Source organism: Cebus imitator, unplaced genomic scaffold (assembly GCF_001604975.1).
Source record: "Cebus imitator isolate Cc_AM_T3 unplaced genomic scaffold, Cebus_imitator-1.0 Scaffold926, whole genome shotgun sequence".
Taxonomy (NCBI): domain Eukaryota; kingdom Metazoa; phylum Chordata; class Mammalia; order Primates; family Cebidae; genus Cebus; species Cebus imitator.
In genome coordinates, this window is record NW_016108241.1 from 140,551 (window position 1) to 161,051 (window position 20,501).

General features: G+C 48.6%; 1 pseudogene across 1 annotated transcript; it reads left to right on the plus strand.

Moving 5' to 3' along the window:
- The first annotated feature begins 17,386 nt into the window (after positions 1-17,386).
- On the plus strand, positions 17,387-18,671 carry LOC108298280 (annotated as a pseudogene). Its single transcript, XR_001822514.2, has one exon. The product of XR_001822514.2 is annotated as a calcium and integrin-binding family member 2-like (transcript).
- The last annotated feature ends 1,830 nt before the right edge of the window (positions 18,672-20,501 follow it).

Here is a 20,501-nt window from a genome sequence, read left to right on the forward strand (position 1 = left end):
CAGTGTGGCTGGGGGGATGGGGAGGTCCTAGGACTGAGGGCCCATCTCAGGCAGAGAACTAAGCCTGAACTGCCCAACTAAGTCAGGTGTGGGAAAGACCCCAGTTCCCAGGCCCAGCCACGGCCCCTTTCCCCTGCTCAGCACCTGCTTGTCTAGGATGGCTATTGGGATTCTGCTCTCAGCGCAGAAAGCTAAGGAGCCACCAGCTCCCTGCGTCGCTTCTTGCAGGTCCTAAGGGCTTCCTGAGCACCCACTGTGCGCCAGATCCCGTGCTAGGCCCTTTGCATGTCAGATTTCGTTTTCCCTCATTCGCAACTCTGCAATGTAGCAGTGTGAGCCCATTCCTTCAGAGAAGGAAGCCCAGGCTTGGAAGCACGAAGTGACTGATCCAACTGTACGTGACTGGTCAGTGGTGGGGGGCCTGTTCACATCCAGGCCTACTGAGCCTCACCCCCGGGGTGAGAGTCTTTCTGCACCTCTGAGGCCTTGTGCCCAGGAATCCACACCGAAGTCCATAAGAGGTAGTGGCACCAAGCCGGGGCTGGATGGGTCACTTGGCCGGCCACGTATGTGCTTTGGCACCAGCAAAGCAGGGCACACCCCAAATGAGACATTTTGGAGAAACAATCCATTTTTAAAAATCACTGCAGACTTAAGGGAAATCCCAGGACGCTGCAGGACTTCCTGACTCTTACTCTGTGGTTTAGGACTAGCTTTATTTTGATTTGCACATGGTAAGTGGGGGATACTTTATTCTTTTCCAGGCTTAGGGCCCCTAAATAAAGGTCTTCATCCAGCCCTGCCCAACCCTGCAGGGAAGAGCTGCTTCCCATGGCCTCTTTGGCCTCTCTGTTAACCCAGCAAAGATGGATCACGAACCTTTTATCTACCAGGACCTGTGTAAGAGGTAGGGACACAGCAGTTTCAGCTTCTCAGCCTGCTCTTGGAGATGACTACATCTTACAGACACGCTTTGTACACTGTAAAATGCTGTAATGTTGTGAACTGCTCGCCATGAAGTCGAAAGCATTGTCAGGACAGCTGGGAGTCAAGGGATGGTGGTTCAGCTGAGTGGTCACCTTCATTTCTTTGTTTTTTTCTTTTTCTTTTCTCCATTATTATTATTATTATTATTGAGATGGAGTCTCTGTCATCCAGGCTAGAGTGCAGTGGTGAGATCTCGGCTCACTGCAACATTCACCTCCCAAGTTCAAGCGACCTCTTGCCTTAGCCTTCTGAGTAGCTGGAACTACAGGCACACGCCACCACACCTGGCCAATTTTTTGTATTTTTAGTAGAGACGGGGGTTCGCCATGTTGGCCAGGCTGGTCTCGAACTCCTGACCTCAAGTGATCCACCTGCCTCACAGTCACCTTCATTTTCAAATGTCATTGGCCTCCTTCCTCTGTATCCTCCTCCCACCTGAAACCTTCCCATGACCAGATGGGATCTCCCTCTGCTCTGAACACACATGGTGCCCTGGCTGGCTTCTGTCACCAATGTGGGGATGGCAGCAGTTTGTTCAGCCTCCCCAGGAAGGGGATCACCTCTGATTCCCCTCAGGGCCCGGCAACCACTCAGGACACATTGGTTAAAGTGTTCTGAAGGGGATTGAACTGGGTCACCACAAAGCCAAAGGGGCTCTTATTTTTCTAAGACAGGGGAGGGGAGTCCCTGACTGGATTCCACTTGGCTTCTCCCCATCTTGCTTCTTTCTCGAGAATATGTCCCGTACATAGCCCCTCCTCTTCCCACCTGGTTCCCAGACACCCCTTTTGGCCTTAAGCCCCAGGAACTGCCTTCTCACAGAGTCACTGGGGTCCTGCCCTGGTCGCCTCTCTGGTAGGACATGGACTCCCCAGCTCCCGCTTCCTGCCTGATGCCCCAGCATCCTGCTGTGATCCACACAGGGAAAAGAACACCAGCTTTGCAGTCTTGCAGGCCGGGTTCAAATCCAGGCTCCTTCACTTACCAACTAGAGGACTCAAGTATTTCCTCTCCCTATGCCTCAGTTTCCCAATCTGCCAACAGGGAGAATGAGTTGGAATTATTTTTATGTGTGTAAGTGGCTTGGTACATAATTAAAGTTTAAAATATCTTTCCCTTAAACAATCCTATCCTTCTTTCCTTCTGTCTATTTATTCTATTGGTACTTATTAAGCTTGATTTCTGCTAGGGACGGGTGTAACAAAAACAAAATACCCGCCCTTAAGAACTCTAGAAGGGAAAAGGTAAAGTGAACAGAGTCATGTGCCCTGTGAATGCAGGAGAGGCCTTAGCCCAGCTCTGAAAGGTTTCCTGAGGAGTGGGCCCTGAGGAATCATGAACAGCCAGGATTCTCCAGGTGGGGAGGGAGAGACGTCCCCGCCAGCCAAGGAAGCCCAGGTTTCAGGATGTCTTCCAAGCTCCTGTACCTAATTGTGTATTTATAATTTTGTATTCTTTTTCTTTTTCTTTCTTCCCTGTCCTTCCTTCCTTCCTGACTTCCTCCCTCCCTCTCTCTTTCTTTCCTCTTTCTTTCTCGTTTCTTTGTTTCTTTCTCTGTCTCTCTCTTTTTTTCTTTCTCTTTCTTTCTCTCTCATTCTTTCTTTTTCTTTCTTTCTCTCTCTTCTTCTTTCTTTCTTTCTTCCTTTTTCTTTCTGTCTGTCTGGTTTTCTCTTTCTTGAGACAAGATCTCACTCTGTCGCCCAGGCTGGAGGGGAGTGCCATGGCTCACTGCAGCCTCGATCTCTCTGGGCTCAAGCAATCCTCCCATCTCGGCTTCTCAAGTAGCTAAGACTACAGGCGCACACCCATATTTTTGTATTTTGTAGGGATAGGGTTACACCATGTTGCTCAGGCTGGTCTTGAACTCCCGACCTCAGGTGATCCGCGTGGATCACTCAAAGTGCTGGGACTACAGACATAAGCCACTGCACACAGCCTGTGTGTGTGTGCGTGTGTGTGTGTGTGTGTGTGTGTGTGTGTGTGTGTCTTAAAGAATTATCCAGGTCGGGCACAGTGGCTCACATCTGTAATCCTAGCACTTTGGGAGGCTGAGGCAGGTGGATCACCTGAGGTCAAGAGTTTGAGACCAGCCTGGTCAACATGGTGAAACCCCGTCTCTACTAAAAATTTAAAACATTAGCCCAGCATCGTGGCACGTGCCTGTAATCCCAGCCACCTGGGAGGCTGAGTCAGGCGAATCGCTGGAACCTGGGATGTGGAGGCTGCACTGAGCCAAGATCGCACCACTACCCTCTGGCCTGGACAACAGAGTGAGACTCCATCTCAGAAAACAAACAAACAAACAAAAACAAAGAACTACCCAAATTATGTAAGTTTCAGGCCCCTAAAACCTGAATGCATCCCAGATCACGTTGGAAAAGCTGGCCTGTCTTTCTGGAAGGTTTCTACCGGGGCTTCCCACCATCCTATCTTTCCTGTTTCCATCACTCACAGGGTGGCTGATAGGTCAGTCCTAGCCCCCCACAGGGGCATCTGCAGGTGTATGGGGCTGCATCTGCCCTTGGTGGGGCTTGTGACCCTAGGTGGGCTTTGAACTCCCTGAGGGTGGATTCTTCCAAGCACTCCCTGGAGGGCTCTGCACGTAGCATGCCTCAGTGAGCTCTCCTGCCCGCACCCCCAATCCTCGGGAGGTGGGCTGGGCACAGGGGCAACCTGGCTGCCCACGGATGACTGAAAGCTGGCAGCAGGACTGAATCCGGGCTTCTTTTAGGGCAGAGACACTCCTCCCCTTTCCAGGTGTCCCTGTGGTGGTGGAAGCCACAGTGGCAGGCAAAACCTTCCATATTCCAGTGGCCAGGATGAAAAGGAAACCTCTAAGCCATCTGGATTTGTGAAGTGCAAATGCGGGGAGAGGAAGCCGTGCTCAGCTAAGAGATTCTGCATGAGTTATGAGTCTCTTCCAGTTTCCAGCCTGACCTCCTGGGACAGGCCTTGCCAGATCCCCCTGAGCCCCAAGGCCTCAGCCTCCTGCCTGACCCTGCCAGGATCAGGGTTCTGGTCAGGGTTCAAGTGCTGGGTGGGCCCAGGGCAACAGCATGGCCTCTGCCAGCAGCTCCGGCAGTAGTCCATCCTGGGCGTGTGGAGTCTGAGCAGACCGGCTCATTATGGTCTGGTGGGCAACCCTGAGCCAGGGGCTGCTGGCCCAGGAACTTCCCAGAAACACTGGAGCAGATGGGTGAGGCACAGCCCTGGGGACTGTTGAAAGGCACGTCGCTGAGCTTTCAGCCCAAGTTCATGGGGCGGAAATGCGCCGAGGCCATCTGCAAGCTTCTTTAAGATCCAGCCCTGTACTTGCCTGCTTCCTTCCTTCCTGAATAATTGAATAATTCCCTTAAAATTCTGCAGGACCTCCTCCCCTTCCCCCAGCACTTCGTGAAAGCAGCAGGGGTTAGTGTGGAGCAGGGAGGGGCCGAGTGAGGGCAGCAGCCCATGGATTCAGGGGACCGGCTACATGCAGGGGCATTCAGCAAGACGTGAATATAGTGGGGAGACGGGAGCTGGGCTTCTTGTTGTTGGAAAAGGAACTTGCAAATATGGAAAGGGGAGAAGTTTGAATAAATCCTATGTGATGGGCGGGAGATAGAGGTATTGATGTAAACTTAGGATTTTCAATATATAGATCTAGAAATGAATATTAATATTTGTGTATACACACACACACACACACACACACACACACACACAGACACTCTCTCTCTCTCTCTCTCTCCCTGATTCTGGCCACTGAGAGGGTCTGGAAGCAAGAAACCCCCAAAAGAAATGAGCAAAGCTAGAGCCCAGATCTGCGTCTAGATCACTCACCACTGAAAGGAATCAGGGCTCCTTGGAGAAATGGCCTATTCCAGGGCAGGAGCAGGGGAAACAGAGCATTTGAAACATGTCATTTCAGACAGAAAGTGCTCAAAGAATGATGGGTACATGTCGAAAACACAGAAGATAATACCCAGAATATATAAAGAACTCCTGTGTCCAACAACAGAACAAACAACCCAATTAAAAAGGACTTCAAGTGACATTTCTCCAAAGAAGATACACAAACGGCTGATAAGAACATGAAAAATGATCAACGTCACTACGCACTAGGGAAATGTAACGCAAACCCACAGTGAGATGCCACCTCACACCAGTAGGATGGTTCCTGTCAAAGAAAGAAAATGAGCGTGGGTGACGATGTGAGAAACTGGAACCCTTGGGCACTGGGTTGGTAGGAACACAAAACAGTGCAGTTTCTATGGAAAACAGTATGGCAGATCCTCAGAAAGTTAAAAGTAGAATTACCATATGATCCCTCATGTCCCCTTCTGGGTATACATCCAAAAGCCTTGAAAGCAGCGACTTGAAGAAATATCTGAACACTCATGTTTATAGCAGCATTATTCACAAGAGCCAAAATGTGGAAGCAACCCACGTGTCCCATCAGCAGGTGAAAGGATAAACGCAATGCGGTATATCCATACAGTGGAATATTACTCAGCCTTCAATAGGAAGGAAATTCTGACACATGCCACAACTCGGATAAAACTTGAAGACGTTATGCTACGTGGAATAAGCCAGTCATGAAAGGACAAATACTATATGATTCTACTTATTTAAGTTCACAGACACAGAAAGTAGAATGGTGGTTGCCAGGGGTTGGGGCTGGGGAACACAGCCCAGCCCCTGGCAATGACCAGGTTAATTGGTTTAACACTAATGAACCTTAGTTCAAGTTTCAAGCTTGTCAGATGAAGAGCCCTGGAGATAGATGGTGGTGATGGTGGCACAGAGAACGACCTTAACACGACTGAGCTGTGCACTAAGATGGCTAAGATGGTACATTTTATGTGTATTTCACCACAATTTAAAAAATGAAAATGTATAATTAAAGAAAACAAGGACACAAGAGCCAACTTGAAGAGGCTCCCAATGGCCACATCAGGGACAATTTGGGCATCAAAATAAATAATGATCTGTGAGTCAATATTAATACAAGTGAATAAATGAATAAAAAATAGGGAGAAGAGAAACTTTTAGAGTAGAATCCAAGCTAATAAATGTAGAAGGAAGAATGAAATCAGGAAATCACATTTTGTGAGCATTGCAGAAATATTTGATTCAGTCAAAAATCATTAATGGATATTAAAACTATTGGGTAAAATTTTGCTGAGAAACAGGATATTTAAGTAATTTCAAACTTACTCTAAATAAAATATCAATTAATTACAAGTGAATAAGTACAATATACTCATTAGTTAATTTAACACTGGTGTAGACACCATCTTAACCAAGGAATAAAAGTTAATATCTCCAGTAATGGGGCTAATTGATGGCAATGCAAAGAACACAGCATCACTTTTGTACATTTCTACCCAAAACACGTCACATCAGAGCTCCCCAAATTGTGAGACATTCTACAAAATGACCAGCTTGTAATTGTTCTAAGTGTCAAGGTCATACAAGTAAAGATGAAGGAGTCTTCTAGCGCTGAAGGAGAGTAAAGAGATTGGACAATTAAAGCAACACATAATCATGGACTGGACCCTTTCGATATAAAGGACATTATTTGGATAATAGTGAAATTGAGATGGAGTCTAAAGATTCGATGGGAGGGAGAGAGCATCCCACCTCCACTGGCTGCAATGAGGTTTGTGGGAGTGTATATCCGCTTAAACTTCTTCTCAAATGGTTCAGAAAAAAATAATTCCAGGCTCTTTCTCTTTCTCTCTGTCCTTCCATCAATGCCTCTACCCTATGACCCACTCCTGGGGACAGAGCCGATAAAAAGAAGTGCTTACATTCACCAAAAGTCCTGTGGAAGGGTATTTATAGCAGCCGTGTCATGGCCCTCAATCAGAAGCCACCTGCGTCAGTCTGCCTGGGCTGCCTGAACAGAATGCCACAGGCTGGGTGGCCTAAACAACACACATTCATTTCTCATACTTCTGGAGGCTGGAAGGCCAAGATCAAGGCGCCGACCAGGCTGGCCTCTGGTGAGGCCTCTCTCTGGCCTGCAGATAGCTGCTTTCTCACTGTGTCCTCAAATGGCCCTCTTGGTGTCTCTTTCTCTTCATCTAAAGGCACCAGTTCCATCAGATCAGGGCCCCACCCTTACGACCTCATGTAACCTTTACTGCCTCCTTTTTTCCCCTACTGTCTGTATAATTGCAAAATTTAATTACTTCCTTAATGGTCCTGTCTTCAAATACCATTACATTAGGAGTTAGGACTTTATTCCACAAAATTTGGGGGACACAATATAGTCTATAACACTATTCAAATGCCCATCACCAGTAGAATGCATAAACAGTGGAGTATCTATACAATGGCAGACTCCACAGCAGTGAGCACAAGTGAATTATTAATACACGCAACAATGTGGGTGAATTTCACAGACATAATCTTAAGCAAAAGAATCCAGACACAAAATAATATATACTATATGATTTCATTTCTCTGAAGATCAAGAACAGAAGGCTGGGCACAGTGGCTCATGCCTGTAATCCCAGCTCTTTAGGAGACCGAGGCAGGCGGATCATGAGGTCAGGAGATTGAGACCATCCTGGCCAACATGGTGAAACCCCGTCTCTACAAAAATATAAAAAATTAGCTGGGCATGGTGGTGCGCGCCTGCAGTCCCAGCTACTCAGGAGGCTGAGGCAGGAGAATCGCTTGAACCCTGGAGGCAGAGGTTGCAGTGAGCCGAGATCACGTCACTGCCCTCCAGTCTGGCAACCGTCTCAAAAAACAGAAGCAAAAACAACAGAAACAACAACAAAAAAAAAACAGGCAAAACTAACCTATAGCAAAGGCAATTTAATGACTGGAAGATACCGCTGGAAAGGCACATAAAGATCTCTGGGGAACTGAAATGGATCGTGGTTACACGGATAGTTACATATATAAAAATCAGTCAGCCTGTACATGTTTGACGTGGATGGTTTACTGTATAAAAGTTACCCCTCCTGTTTGAAAAAGTCAAGTGTGGAGTGAAGTGTCGAAGGGAACGGAATGAATGGGAAATAAGGTTAATGTAAGGCCAGGGAGGGACGCAGGTCCTGAGATTAGACCTTTGTGGAGTTTGGATCTGAGGGGAAAACGGGAAGCTGTGGAAGCTATAGAGGGGTCTAAGGGGGAAGTGACACAATCACATTGCCCTTTACAAAGGCTGCTCTGCAGAGGGTGCAGCAATTTAGAGGGGTCAGAGTGGGGGCAGGCAGACCAGTGGTAAGGGTGCTGTGGTCCCAGCCGAGGGTGACAGTGGCTTGGCCCTGCATCTGGTGTGGGGAGGCAGAGCCACGGGCAGGTTTACAGAATCATCAGGTTGATGGTAAATCCTAGGTGGGACAAGAGGTAGACAAGGAGTCCCAGAAATGTCCAGGTTTTTGCCTTGGGTGACTGCCCAGATTGCGATGCATTTCCGGAGACAGGGAATATTGGAGGGGAGGGGGTTTGGGGGACAGTGGAAGAGGATGTGGCTTCAGTCATGGTTGGGCTGAGTCTGAGATACCCAGGGGACCTCCAGGAGGCAGTAGGAAATAAATCAGGAGAATCCAAAGAGCAGGTTTGAATGCCTGTCCTGGGCAAGGCAGGTGCACAAATGGGGGAGTGGCCGGTGGGTGCAATAGGGAGGGGTGGACTGTGGAAAACGGGAGTGTACGTCTTTTGAGGAGGAGGCAGCTGCCAGCTAAAGCTGATTCTTTTTTCTTTTTCTTTTCTTTTCTTTTTTTTTTTTTCTTTTGAGACAGAGTCTCGCTCTCGCTCTGTCGCCCAGGATGGAGTGCAGTGGTGTGATCTCGGCTCACTGCAACTTCCACCTCCCGGGTTCAAGTAATTCTCCTGCCTCAGCCTCATGAGTAGCTGTGATTATAGGCTAGTGCCATCATGCCCAACTAAGTTTTTTATTTTTAGTAGAGATGGGGTTTCACCATGTTGGTGAGGCTGGTCTCAAACTCCTGACCTGGTGATCTGCCCACCTCAGCCTCCTAAAGTGCTGGGATTACAGGGGTGAGCCACCATGCCCGGCCTGAAATCTGCTGATTTTTTAAAAAATGTTTTCAATTGAAGGATACCTGCAGAAAAGAATGAATGTAAGCATACAGCATGAAAGGTGATCACAAAGTGAATTCACTCATGCTGATTTTCAAAACACTCTAAACACTGTCGGCCAAACAGAACACATCCACATGAGTGTGAGGCCACCGTGAGGGAAACTGGAGGCAGAGGTTTAAGAAGGCAGGTGGCTGGCTTTGGGGTCAGGGTTGTGGGTGAGACAGAAGGTGCAAGTGGGTAGTGAGGGGAAAGTGGCGGGAGCTGTGAGCAAGGCCAGATCCGATTCAAATGTGCAGGGAGGACAGGAGCCTGCAAAGGTCCCATGAGACTCTCGGGGGGCCCCTGGTCTCCAGTGGGCTGATGCTGCAAGTGGCAGATGTGGGGTTGGGCCACCCAGGAAGGCATCAAGGAGGAGGTGGTCTCACACGCTGAAGAGGAAAGCCTCAAGTTCAGTGAGGACCTCCTAGACACTGGGGCAAGGTATAAAGACTGCTTGAGGGGACTTAGAGAAATGGATGGCGCTCTGATTTTATTTTCTCTCTTGGTGAAAAACGTATGACTTTTCCACTGTGGCAGAACAAGAAGACGCACACAGTTTTTTCCGCAGCGGGTGGCCAGCAAGGTCATCGCTGGCATCACTGGCATGCGTCGTCGAGGTTGGGAACCTTTGCCAGCTCTCCATTTCTCACAGTTAAGATAGTTATTTGAGCCGGGCACAGTGACTCGCACCTGTAAGTCCCGGCTACTGGGGAGGCTGAGGTGGGAGAATAGCTTGAGTCCAGGAGTTCGAGGCTGCCGTGAGCCATGATCGAGCTATTGCGCTTCAGCTTGGGCAACAGAGCAAGACCCTGTGTCTTAAAAAGAAACAAAGACATTTTTCTCCTCTAGGATGTGATGAGGTCACACGCCCTCCACGGTGCCTCCCCATGTGTGTTTCACTTGTGGCTCCAAGGCCCAGCCCATTCCCAAACCACAAACCAACCAACCAGCTCACCATGGCCGTCCCCCTGAGGAGTCCCCAGGGGAGATGTCGGAGTGGCAAGGAGGGCACTGAACTCTACCCCGAGGCTTTGTAAAGAGGGGAGGGCCGGGCTGAGCCTTGAACAGAGCTTCCCAGGGGAAGAAGGGGAGTGGGGTGCAGGCATTCCAGGAAAAGGGGACAGCCTGAGCATCGGCTGAAAGTGAGACAGAGCCTGGTTGTGTGTATGACACTAAATAAGGGGACTAAGGCCGGGTGCCAGGCAGGGGCACTGCCGCAGGACGAGCAGGGTGGAGGGTGCTGTGGTAGGCCAGGCGACAAACACCCACAGCCAATCATCTGTCTCCCGGGGCTCCCCGCAGCATGGTGGCCTCACTGTCCCACACATGCCAGTCCTTGTCCAGACCACTGCTCAAGCCAGTCTTGGCACCTGGAGTTCCTTCCCCTCCGCCAATGCTCTCCTTGGTCCTAGAAGACCTAGGCTCCTGCAGGCCTGGCCAGGCCCACCTGCCTGTCTAAATCCCTATGGGGATCCATAGGCATTCCTGTCATGTGCCCACTCCCACCCCTGCGGGGCCCATCAGGGATTAGACCAAGCCTCTATCGCCTCCACCACCCTGTAGAGATCCGAATCCTCTATGATGTCTGCTATTTTTTTGTAGCCACTGAGCATCTCGCGGTCCACATGGGTTCCATCCACACCTGTGTTCCCAGCGCCCAGCTCAGAGCAGGCCCCATAGCAGGAATTTACTGAATGCTTGTTGAATGAATGGTGAGCCAATCGACCCTTTGCATGGCAGGGCATCCAGTGTCTGTGACCTGGAGATCGTGATGAGAATATTGCTTCACAAACGGCAGTTCGAAGGATTCTATGGCAGCCTTTTATTTAAAAGCATAAATGCTGCAGAAGATGCCATGCCTCTTGTTAGAGGAGGAAAACAGAGGATTCCAGAAAATAGTGTTTAGTTTGAGCACAATTTCCCTCTTTCTGTTGACATCTCCTGGTGTTCTTTGAAGAGACTGCAGTTCTGCACGTTTAGCCAGGAACATCCATCCGGTCCGGGAGATCACCAGAGCAGCTCTATGGGCGAGAGCATTGGGAGGCCCAGGTCTTGGAGCTGCATGTTGTTAAGACAAATGGCCACTGGGCCCAGATGACCCTGCCCCTCCCACCCAGCTTCCTAGAGACACTTCATACACACTCTGCTTGGGGCAGCAGAAAAGGCTCAGGTTTTGCAAACAGACTCACTTACTACATGGATAATTTAGTCTGCCCAAGCCTCAGTTTCTTCTTCTGTAAAATGGGGAGAATGCCTTTCTAATAGGGCTGCTACAAACAGTATATTGGAATATTCCATGGCATATCGAATGTAAGACACAATATAATGCCTGTCATTAGAAGATGTTGAAAAAAAATTCCCTTCCCACCCATCTGTATGTTCGCTCTCACCGAAGCTAGGCTGGCCCCGGTCTCTGCAAACAGATCTCTCTAAGGGTCTTGGGCCGAGCAGCTAATCCCATCAAGGATGGAGCTGGCACCCTGAGTTTTCACTTTGCTAGGGTCTCTTGGAGCAGGAAAAGTCATTAAGTCAATAAAGAAGGAGTTCAAATAGTGGAAGCCAGTGGGGCAGGCTCTGTGGGCCGGGGACCTTCCAAAGGTGAGTGTCCGTGATCAGCTGCGGTTCTATCACGCCTGCACCAACCCCTCTCATAAACACCGGTGGTCTTTACGCGCTGGATAAAATCCCAGCCTTTCAACCAAGTTTTCAAGGCCTTGGTGATCTAGCCCATCTGCCTTCATCCGTCCACTCCACAAGTGTGCCCCAGGTCCCCATCTCCACACCTGTACTCAGGCCTGTGACACCTCCCTTCACTCTTACCCACATTACCCACCAGCCCTTCATGTTCGAAACCACCTGTGCTCCTGCAGAACTTGGTCGGCAGTTGTTTCTGCTTGCGTCTTAGCTTCCCCATGGGCTCTGGGCACCTGGAGTCAGGGTCCACAGCTGAGCTGTCCTGAGGACACTCAGGCAGAGCCTGGCCTCTTGCTTTGCATGACACCATGACTCAGTGTCTTCCTGGAGTGAAAAAGGGACTGTGCTTCTCTACACTCAAGTCATTCTCAGCTCAGAACAGTCCAGGCGCACTGAAGGATGGAAAGCTGGGAGCACACTCTCCCGCAGGCTCCCCGAAGGGATTTGAGAGATCCTTTGGGGGAGCTGTACTTTCTCCATTGCCACATGTGCACGTGGCAGCTGTTTGCATGTCTGTCGTCTTTTTGGCACCCTTTGTCTATTTCCCATCTGCTAACCTGCTTGGATGACCTCCTCCTCAGCACAGCACATGAGAATGCTCACATGCCCCAGGGATACTGCAGGCAATGTCTATGCCCCATTTCCATCTAGACACCAGCCCGGATCACGCAGCAATAGAGCCAGCCAAATGCAAACAGCCACCTCCTGGGTCCGTCCATTGCCTTGTCTGGCCTAGATCCTGTCTCAGTGATATAGAAAAAAGATGAAGGTGATCTGGAAGAGGGAGTCCTGAGATGCTGTCAAAGGAGGAAAAAGATCCAGGGCCGAGGTGGGGGAGAAGACTGGCATGTGGGCAACAAATTCTGTCTTCTCTGCAGACCAGTGCCCTTGAAGTAGGGAGACAGGCCTGGAAGAAAGTCCTGGAGCGCCACCAGCTCCAGCACCAGCGTGCGCCAAGCGTTGTTATTAAGGTTTACAGATGAGAAAATGTAGATAGGCCACGCTGTGGTCTGAATGCTGGTGTCCCTCCAGTGTCCTCGTGTTGGAACTTGACCCCCAATGTGATAGTTTTAAGAGGTGAAGCCTTTTGGAAGTAATCAAGTCATGAAGGCTTTGCTCGTATGAATGGGATTCGTGCCGTTATAAAAGAGGCCCAAGGGAGCTCCCTGGCCTCTTCCGCCACGTGAGGACACAGCAACAAGACGCCATCTATGGAGCAGAGAGCAAGCCCTTACCGGATACCACATCTGCTGGGGCCTTGATCTTGGAATTCCCAGCTTTCTGAACTGTAAGCACAACATTCAGGTTGTTTATAAATTACCCAATCTAAGGTATTTTGTTGTAGTGGCAGGAAAGGATTGACAGGTCAGTGTCACATAACTCACTCAGTCACAGTGTGCAGGGTGAGGTCTTCCGATTCCAAGGCCAGAGCCAGGGGGCGAGTTTGTTGGCAATCCTGGGAAAAAGTGCTATTTGCTCATCCAGGAAATACTGACTAAAACTCCAGTACACGCCAGTTGCGGTGGCCCACAAATCCCAGCACTTTGGGAGGCTGAGGAGGGCAGATCACGAGGTCAGGAGATTGAGACCATCCTGGCTAACATGGTGAAACCCGTTTCTACTAAAAATACAAAAAATTAGCCAGGTGTGGTGGCAGGCGCCTGTAGTCCCAGCTACTTGGGAGGCTGAAGTAGGAGAATCGCTTAAACCCAGGAGGCGGAGGTTGCAGTGAGCCGAGATTGTGCCACTGCACTCCAGGCTAGGCGACAGAGCGAGACTCCGCCTTAAAAAAAAAAAAAAAATCCAGTACAACATACACCGTCAGCATGGCTAAAATGAGTAAGAGAGATTTTAAAAATCTGGTGTCAAAAAAAAAAAAAAAATTGGTGTCAGGGATGGGCACAGTGGCTCACGCCTGTAATCCCAGCACTTTGGGAAGCTGAGGCAGACGAATCATGAAGTTAAGAGTTCGAGACCAGACTGGCCAACATGGTGAAACCCAGCCTCTACTAAAAACACAAAAATTAGCTGGGTGTGGTGTTGCATGCCTGTAATCCCAGCTACTCAGGAGGCTGAGGCAGGAGAATCACTTGAAAGAGTCGGGAGGTTAGAGTGAGCTAAGATTGTGCCACTGCACTCCAGCCTGGCCACAGAGTGAGACTCAGTTTCAAAAAAGAAAAAGAAAAAATTAACTGGGTGTGGTGGTAGGTGCACTGGTAAAAAACGTAAACTGGTATATCAACACTTTGCAAAAGCGTCTAATGACGTCAACAAGAGCTAACCATATGCAGACCCTATAACCCATCAATTCCATTCCTAGGTAACAAAAGCATTCTAGGTACTAGAATTTCCATAGCACTAACCATAAGGCCAAAAAGCTGGAAAGACCCACATACTCATCAAAACCATAGTTGATAAAAATATTGTGATATAGTTATAGAATATGAATGAATAACTACAATTACACACAGCTGTGGGTAAATGTCACAAACATAATGCTGAGCAAAATAAGTCAGACAGCAAAGAGCAAAAATTATATGAACCCATTTATACAGCTTTCAAACCAGACATCATTAATCAGTGGTATTACAAGTCGGGACAGTGGGTCCCCTAATGTGGTGGTGACTGCAAGGGACAAGAAAGGACTTCCGTGGTCCTGGTTACATGAGGGTGCTACAGTTACGTGACGCTGTTTACATTTTTCACAAAGTGAAAAATCATCAAGCTATACTCTTATGACTTGTGCATTTATGATTTTGGTATGTGTGCTATTCTTCAATAAAAATGGAAGCTTACAAAAATTGAGGACAATCTCTACTCACTGAGATAGAGTGATTCCAGGATGTATTGTTAAGTTTTAAAAAATTAAAGTGCAAAACTGTAACTCTAGAATGCTACTTTGTATGTAAGAAAGAAGAAGAAATAAGAAATTATCACCCTTTTATATATTATGGAAGGGGGAATATATAAATTTATATATGTAAATATGTATTATAGAAGATTGCTTTTGCAAAAAGAAACACAGGAAGGATAAACTAATGAGATCAGTTAGCTGCAGAGGTAAGATGAGAATGGGGTGGAAAGGATATGAGCAGAGAGCTATTTTTTTCTGAGGTTAAATGTTTTGTATAGTATTCTCTTCAGAACCACATCAGCAATTTACCTATTCAAATAACAATAGTAAAGAATGGGGGAAGTCTCTAAAATGTAACGCAATCAGAAACAAACAAACTAATATATTTCAAATGAATAATAACCACACTAAAAGGAGGACAAAACCTGACCCAAGGGCGTTTTGAACCAAGTATTTTACTATATACTCCTGGACAAAAGATAAAAAAAGATGTGCAAAAATGCCAAATTCAGGCCGGGCGTGGTGGCTCACGCCTGTAATCCCAGCACTTTGGGAGGCTGAGGCAAGTGGATCACGAGGTCAAGAGTTCGAGACCAGCGTGGCCAACATAGTGAAACCCCATCTCTACTAAAAATACAAAACTTAGCTGGGCATGGTGAGACGCACCTGTAGTGCCAGCTACTTGGGAGGCTGAGGCAGGAGAATCACTTGAACCCGGGATGCAGAGGTTGTAGTGAGCCGAGATAGCACCACGGCACTCCAGCCTGGGCAACAGAGAGAGACTGTCTCAAAAAAAAAGTCAAACTCTAGTTAGCAGGTTTGTTTTTTGCAGCAGTGTGATTTTGTCATTCTGAAACTTCTAGGCTTTGGAACATGAGTAAACATAATGACAATCATGGGGTCCAGGTTTCTCACTGTTGGAGAAGTGAGTCACAGATATTGGGAGGGGGAAGACAAGAATGTACCCTTAGGTATTAAACTGAAATTAGAGGTAACCGTACAAGCGCATGACTTTATATAGAGATGTTAACATAGATATGGTCATGGGCATTCTACCTCCCAGATCATTCTCTGCTAAAATAAACAAGCGGTCCTTGGAGAAATAGCTGATTTCCAGGACAAGTACGTGATGAACCTGAAAGTAAGAAAATGCTCAAAGAATGATGGGGAAATGTCCAAAAGACACGGGGGCCAGCTTGAAGGAGCTCCCAGTGGCCAAGGGAACAATCTGAGCACCAAAATGAATAATGATAGGAACGGATTACAACACACTGAATAAAATAAGAATCTGAGTCCATGGAGATGTAACATAATGAATATAAATAAATACATGAGGAAAAGAAAAACCTCTTCCATACAGTAAAATTCAAACTAACAAAGAGGAAATTCTGCGGTTAGAAAATTACATTTGACCAGCATCATAGTAATAATTGATTCAGGCAACAATCATCAATAGATCCTAAAATTGGTAGGCGAAAACCGTGACAAAGAACTGGTTATGTATATAGTCTAAAGGTAACTTCCCACAAAGTACTTTTTTTTTTTTTTTTTTTAGAGAGAGAGAGAGACAAGGTCTCACTACTGTTGGCCGGGCTGGCATGCAGTGGCACAATCATGGCTCATTGTAGCCTCAAAGGTGGGCTCCAGTGATCCTCCCACCTCAGCCTCCAGAGTAGCTGGGACTACAGGTGCATGTCACCACATCTGGCATATATACATATATCTCTCTGTCTCTCACACACAAACACACACATACACACACACATTACATATATATGTGTATGTATACATGTGTACATACATCTATACATACACATATACACATATATACATACGTATATATGTGTGTGTGTGTGTGTGTGAGAGAGAGAGAGAGAGAGAGAGACAGAGAGACAGAGAGAGAGGGAGACAGGGTCTCACTATGTTGCCCAGGCTGCCCACAGAATATTTATTAAATAGAAATGGAAAAATGGTAACCTTACAGTGGTAGACCACACCTTAACCATGATCCAATTAGTACAACTAGTTACAGGACAAATAGACATCATGTGCCTCCTGAGATGAGGAACTAAACAGGACACAACTTCGCTCCTGTGACAATCCCGCCAAAATCAATAGCATACGTTTAACCATAAGGACACACCAGACAAACCCAAACTAAAGAACATTTATTAAAATAACTGGCCCACACTCTTCAAAAATGCCAAGCACAGGAAAGACAAAGAAAGGCTGAGGAACAATTCCAAATTACGCATGACTAACAAGACATGAGAACTAAATGCAACTGGGGATCCTGGATCAAATCCCGGACCGGAAAAAAAAATTAATCAAGGACATTTTTTGAACAATTGGCAAAATTTGAATAAGAAGGAATATGGATCAGAAAATATTATTTTATTAATGTTAATATCCCAATTTTGACAAGGACAAGAAAGTAACCTTATTCTTAGGAAATACACGCAACTGTTTTGAACGAAAGGACTATAATATCTATAACTTACTTTCAAAAGGCTCAGAAAGCAGTGATATGCATGACATAGACATAACGTATGTATAATTATATGTATATATATATAGAGAGAGAGACAGGGAGTCAGACAGAGAGAAAGAACAATAAACCTACCATGGTAAAATGCTACTTGTTGGGGAATTTGGGTACAGAGTAAATGGGAATTCTTTGGGCTGGTCTTGCAACTTTTCTGTAAGTGTGCAATGGTTCCAAATTAAAGATTTAACCAATTGACTAAAAAAATTCCGGCCGGGCTGGCGAGGGCCGCGAGGGCTGGGCGCGGGCTCCGGGTCCGGCGGCCGCTGATGGGAGGCGGAGCCCGGACGGGCGAGCGGCGGCGCGGCGGCCACCATGGGGAACAAGCAGACCATCTTCACCGAAGAGCAGCTGGACAACTCCCAGGACTGCACTTTCTTCAATAAGAAGGACACCTCAAGCTGCATTCGCGATTCTACGAGCTGGCCCCCAACCTCGTCCCAATGGACTACGGGAAGAGCCCCATCGTCCACGTGCCCGTGAGCCTCATCATCCAGATGCCAGAGCTGCGGGAGAATCCCTTCAAAGAAAGGATTGTGGAGACGTTTTCCGAGGATGGTGAGGGGAACCTGACCTTCAACGACTTTGTGGACATGTTTTCCGTGCTCTGCGAGTCGGCTCCCCGAGAGCTGAAGGCAAACTATGCCTTCAAGATCTACGACTTCAACACTGACAACTTCATCTGCAAGGAGGACCTGGAGCTGACGCTGGCCCGGCTCACAGAGTCAGAGCTGGATGAGGACGAGGTGGTGCTTGTGTGCGACAAGGTCATTGAGGAGGCCGACCTGGACGGCGACGGCAATCTGGGCTTTGCTGACTTTGGGGACATGATCGCTAAGGCCCCTGACTTCCTCAGCACTTTCCACATCTGGATCTGAGGACACGGCAGAGGCGGCAGGGGCCTGGAGTCCACCATCCTTCTCTGCGGTCACATGGGCGTGGCCTCCAATCTGGAGGCCTCTGGGGTTTACACCGCGAATATTTCCTGTGGCCCTTTCAGCAAAAAAACTAACCAGGAAGGGGGAGTGTGAGGGTTAGGACTCTTCCCACAGACCCCCTGTGGTCCAGCCCCAGGACCCATGGCCCCTCTCCAGGCCCTCCACACCCTCAGCCCTCTTCCCGTCCAGAAATGCTCCCCATCTCCCAGAGGGAAAGGCAGATCAACCAACAGGACATGGTGGGGTCTGACATGTCCCAGTGCTGGCAGACACCCTGGTCACCCAGGACAGAGGGGACCAAAAAAAAGAAGTCAGGGTTTTAACGAGCTATGCAATTTTTTCCAAAACCCAAGGCTGGGCTGCCCCCCACCCCTGCCTGTTCCCCTTCTCCCAGCCTCCTTCACAATGTGAAGTGTGGGAGCAGTGGGCCCAAGGGCTCTTGCCCCTGGCTCTGCCTCTGGGTCATGAGAACCACCCTGCCTGCCCTCCCCAACACCATGGGATCCTCACTGGTGTGTGCTGTCCACAGATGTGTGAACTCCTGGTAATAAAACACTTTTGCATCCCTGTGGAAAAAAAAAATTCCGTGCTTATTTCTATTATTTGCATACGAGGTGAAATTGACATGCCACCTTAAATGTACAGTTAAATGGGTCTGGACAATTGTCTATGTATCTGCCACGCAAATCGAGATACAGAGCACTTCTTTCATACCCAAGAAAGTTCTCCCATGCTTTCTTCCTCTCACCCCCTTCTCCCTCCCCATCTGGCCTCTATCACTAAGATCATTCTGCCTGTTCTAGATTTTCACATGGTTGGAACTGTGCAAAACGTATTCTTACATGCCTGGCCCCGTTCCTGCAGCAGAGTGATATTGAGATTTATCCGGGTCGGTGCGTGTGTCCGCAGTGCACTCCTTTGCGAGGCTGAGTAGTATTTCATTGCACCAATGTAGCAGTCATCCAGGCACCTGCTGCTGGACACGGGTTGCTTCCGGTTCTGGGTCATTACGAACCCGCCTGCTGTGGGTGTTCTGATGGGTCTGTGTGTGAACTGGATTTCGTGGCACCACCTGCCTCCCTCTGGAAACGCCAGCTGTCCCCTTGACCTCACTCCTCACACACGCAGATGCCACAGAGCCGTGGGCTTTCATGGATACCAAAAAAGCTTCCTGACCCAGATGGTCTCTTCTGCGAATGCCTGAAGCTCCACCACTGATTTTCCCTTCTTTTGAGGCTACCCTCACTCTGGATGGTATGCAACTTTAGAAGGAAGTTCACAAAATATCTTTCTTCTGGCCAGGATATGGAAAGTGAGTGAAGGGAATGGAGAGAAACTTCCCCCATTCTACTATTTTCTGGGTGACGCATTCTCTCTCACCTTCGCTGTGTCCTCCCTAGCAGTTCGTACGTGGGGTCAGACGCCCCAAATCTAGTCAGTGTAGGAGCCTGGCAGCTCAGGCTCCAGCACTCAGCAGTTCTCCTGGGAGAAGGGTGGGAGGGAGGACTACAGGGAGTCTCCATTTCTTTGAATCGACAAGGATTCCTGGAGGCTTGGGGGTGAGGGTAGTAAGGGGTGTGTGTGTTGCAGAGTCTAGCTGACAGCCACGCACAGAGATGGCTCTGCTGGCCTCATGGCGGAAGCCTCTCTCTGGATCAGTGGAATAAGCCAATTTGTGCCCCCACCACTTTCCCTCCAAGGAAAGAATCAGCAGGCTTTGTGTAAAGGGATTAAGGCATTGGTCTGCTCAGCAGGGAGAAGGCCCCTTGACTCTGTGGCAGCGTGGCCACATTTCCATGTGTCCATGTGGCCATGTGGGCTGCTGTAGGCCCTGGTTTGCTCATCCCAGGGCCTGTGGCTAAAAGGAGGTGCTGCCGGCAGCCTCTCTTGGGAGGTGGGTGCGCGGGCCATGCTGCCTGTGCCCTCCGCGGGTCCCAAGAAGGAGCGCTTCCAAGGGATGGTGAGGGAGGGAAGGTGGGCAGGAAAAGGTGCCAGGGAAAGATCTGAGCCCAGGGAGAAGTGACAGTAGGGTGTGGTGGAGATCCTACAGCCAAAAGAGGACCAGCTAACAATGTCACTTCACAAACGGCCCCGGAGGCACAGAGAGAAGACACATCTTGCCAACCATCACACAGCCAGTCACTGGCAGAGCTGAGACTAGAACCCGGGCTCCTGGTCCAGGGCTCAGCCATGGACTGCTCCAGCCATGCCTGGCTGGTGGCAGTGTGACATGGCAATCGCCCTGTAAACTGCATACCTCAACCATACCTCGGCTTTCCATTGAAACTGCTCTTTGTAGGCCGGGCGCGGTGGCTCAAGCCTGTAATCCCAGCACTGTGGGAGGCCGAGGCGGGTGGATCACGAGGTCAAGAGATCGAGACCATCCTGGTCAACA